Source organism: Anomaloglossus baeobatrachus, chromosome 1 (assembly GCF_048569485.1).
Source record: "Anomaloglossus baeobatrachus isolate aAnoBae1 chromosome 1, aAnoBae1.hap1, whole genome shotgun sequence".
Taxonomy (NCBI): Eukaryota; Metazoa; Chordata; class Amphibia; order Anura; family Aromobatidae; genus Anomaloglossus; species Anomaloglossus baeobatrachus.
This window is the reverse complement of record NC_134353.1, coordinates 86,358,041-86,361,878: the sequence shown is the minus strand read 5'-3', so window position 1 is coordinate 86,361,878 and position 3,838 is coordinate 86,358,041.

Genomic DNA, 3,838 nt, shown 5'->3' with positions numbered 1-3,838 from the left:
GTTTTGCGTTCCAAAAGTCAAATGGTGCTTTTCACTTCCGAGCCTTGACGTGCGTCCAAACAGTAGTTTTCCATCACATATTGGTTATTGGCATACTCAGGAAGTATTGCACAATATATGTGCTTATATGCTGCTTTTTCTCCTGTTAGCCATGCGAAAATGCAAGATTTGGGACTAAAGAAACATAACTGTGAAGCACACATCTAGATACATTCCTTGAGGAGTCTAGTTTCCAAAATGGGGTCATAGGACTTTTTCCTTTGGGGTTAAGGACTCTTTCCTATCTGGATATCATTTGTAGTCTTAATCTCAGGTGCAGCTCTTTTGTGACCACTCCCCTTTGCTATAAAAAGTCACATGTCTTACAATCTGATGCCGGTTAGAGATCTTTTCTATGCTGACCACTTTGGAAGGAGGCCGTCTTTGGAAGAAGCTGAGGAGTCGTGACTATTGCAACTGTAGTGTTTAAATCCATTGGAGGAGCTTGGAATGTGTTCCTTTTTTGTATGACTCTGTCCCATACCGATAGTTCTGCTTCACGTCACTTGTCTTATTTACTGCACTATTCTATGTTGTGTATACATATGTGACTCTTCAGATTTTGTGTTACACCATGCCTGATGAATAGACCTGAGCAGTGTTGAAAGCTTGCCATTTTTTTTACCATATTTTCAGTTAGCCATTTAAAAGGTAACACCACCCTGAGGACTCAATTTTTTTAAACAATTTCTTCTTTTTTTGTGTCTATTTCTCCCTGTGTTCCATTTTTTGTGTTGGATTATTACCACTGTCTGTTTGCACATACCATAAGTGTTGTACATTTGTACATTGATCCTTGCCACTGCAGGTTGATCTCTCTCCTTCTCTTATCTCCCCTGATGAACTCTCTGACCTGGGAGGGAAACACGTTGGGTGGGCCTTATCGTTTTTTTCGGGGACAGTTATCACACTTGGGTGCTGCTGTTGTCAGGGTAGAAGGATACGCATGGGGCACGACAAGGGGTAGTTGGACCTATTTACCCTTGGACTTGCCAGCATATTTTCCACCTTGGAGTTGTCATCTTAATGGTGTATCTGTGGCGCCCCTGAGGCTTCAGGCGCCACAGGGTACTGCACCCTCATTAGGGTGTAGTACTTATTCCAGGTCCAGGGAAGGTCGAAGCCGGTTTCCACTTACACAAAGTCAGTGGGTTGCCCTCCTCAATGGGGACTGCGCCAGGGTCGGATCACAGTAGGGGGGGGTCACTACAGTGGTGGGTTTAAAAGGACGCCACCGCACCAGGGGCTCCCCGATCCACTGGAACAGAGGACTCAGGGTCAGGGAGTAGCAACCACCAGGGGGAGTCAGGAGCACACAGTGGAAAGAGCAGGTTGACCCAGTGAGTAGTGAACCAGCCAGTGGCAGTGGCTGGGGTCAACAGCTCAGAACACACAACACAACTACAACAAGGAGGATAACCGCTTCAGACACAGAGGAAAGCGGACGTGCCGCGAGCAGCTCTGTGGCCAGGACGTTCAACACAGTCGCTGGGAGAAGCAGGGCAGCTGCTTCCACAGGACTGGCGCTGTCAGGATACAGATTCCTAGGGCAGGCATACTTCACATTATCTACCAACTCTGCAAGGGTGGCGGGGAATGGCTAGAACAGTCACCGGACACGTCCCAATGAGTCTGCAGTAAACAGCATATAGTATCCGGGGTTGAGGACCGGCCCCATAACAGAACCACGCTATCAGCATACAGAACGGGACACTTTCCTGACACCGGGATCCCCAAGTGCTTCACGCCACGGGGGTCCGATACTTAGTGCATCAATAGAGGAAAGGGCTCACAGGCTGACAAACACACACTGGACTTGACCTTCAGGGATTCGGATTGGCTGGAGCCCATCGTGGTGGAGATCGGTACTCTGGGGCAACGCTTTAACTACCTGTGAGTAAAAGACCTGGAACCGCAGCCCCTGTCTCTGCCTCTCCGTTACCGGCGCCGACGCCCAGTGCTGCGGCGCCAACGGGGACTACCACCACCCCCAAATCCTTCTGGGGCCCGCTCCGCTTGTGGCGAGCGATACCATCCTGGCAACACCCGACATCTGCCTCGGTGAGAGACCCTGCAGCAGCAGCCCATCGCTGGCCGTGTACCACAGGTGGCGTCGCGATCATAAAATACTTTCCAAACCTCCAACTACTACCTCCATCCTCCCTACCACCATCCAAACTGTATGCCTCAAGGTAACGGAACCACGCCAGGCCACCCAGTGACATTGCAGAGGATCTGCACCCCCGGCCCGGCAACGTGTAGGTTAAAACACCTGCCCCGTGGGGCGCTACATATCCGCTCGTGGAGAAGGATCGGGTGAGATCGTGGATTATTTGTTAATTGCACTTTATATTCATGCACTGCACTTTTTGTATGTTATGGTGTTTGATTATGGCAGTGGGGAGACTAGTGTTCACGCTGGGCTTCTCACTAGTCCGGGTGAGTTCAGGGCAACTCTGGGCCTAGGCACATGATGGCAACAGGGGAAAGCACCCGTATAGAGACATTAGGCAGCGTAGGGTACAGACTCAGGCGAGTTGCAGGACATGTACCCTCTCCCTATCCTTGAATACCTTTCCTATTGTTACCCTTTTATTGCACTAGAAGCTGAGTGTCTGTATGTTCTGGTGTGACATGCACAGGCTGTGTGTGGTATTGCTGCTTAGCTCCGTTAATATAAATGGGGATGAACTCCAAAATAATGTGCAAGAGTTGTGCCATTTAGGGGTATGTTTTTTTCAAATTTCAGTTATATGAACGATGAAAACATAACAACCGGCAATAAGAAGACAATAACAGAGGACATGCCAATAACTTAAGTTTATTAGTCAGTCAACAATATTACAAATATTTAAAAATTACTTAATATAAATAGTTGGCAGCAAACTATTTCATTACAGAGTTAAATTACCAGTACAACAGACAGACTGGAGATTTAGACACCTGGAAGATAACAGTAAAATTTTTTAACTAAATTATCTTAAAAATAAAAAATAAAAATTCAAGCTGAAGGCAATCACCTAGTGTCCTTAAGCGTGGGCTCTTAATTATACAGAATACCCAAAAAAATAAAATAAAAAAAATTAAAAATCAACTAAAATTTGCATATCAAAGAACCTTTTAATAATTACAATCCAAACACTCCGTAAGCCACTTGTGCCATTCTATACAGAAACTCTGAATTAGAAACTAGTTGCTTTAATAGTACAAAGATTTCAGCTCCAAAAATAATCCAAAATAAAATAAAACTTTAGCAATTAGCGTCATAAAATTATATTTTTTTTCCCACATAAAAATACAAAATGATATTAATGACAAGAATATTACTTCTAAAAAATAAAAAAAAAAACAAAAAACAAAAAAAAAGAAAAACAACAAAAAAAACAACAAAATAGAAATATGCATGAAAAAGTCTCTCCTTTTGTTAGCAAAACACTATCCAAAATAACTACAATCATTTACATCAGTACAAAGATTTCTGGATTTTAAAAAATAGTTGCAATGACAAAAGGGGTATCTTTTCTGACAGTAAAAAATGACACTGTGGATAAAATCTGCAAAATATGCAATGAAAAAAATAAATTTGCATTAAAAAGGTTTACACTGTTTTTTTTTTTTTATACAAATATTAGAAACAGTATTGCACATCACAACACAGAATCGAGGTTAGTCAGCCTTCCAAAATGTGTTATATTCAAGTTTTCTAGCATCTTTGAGGAGAGGCTTTGTGCAGCCAGATGCAACAGGGATACAATATCAAGTGTTGTCCATACACAAATATATAAATGCTAAATGTTTC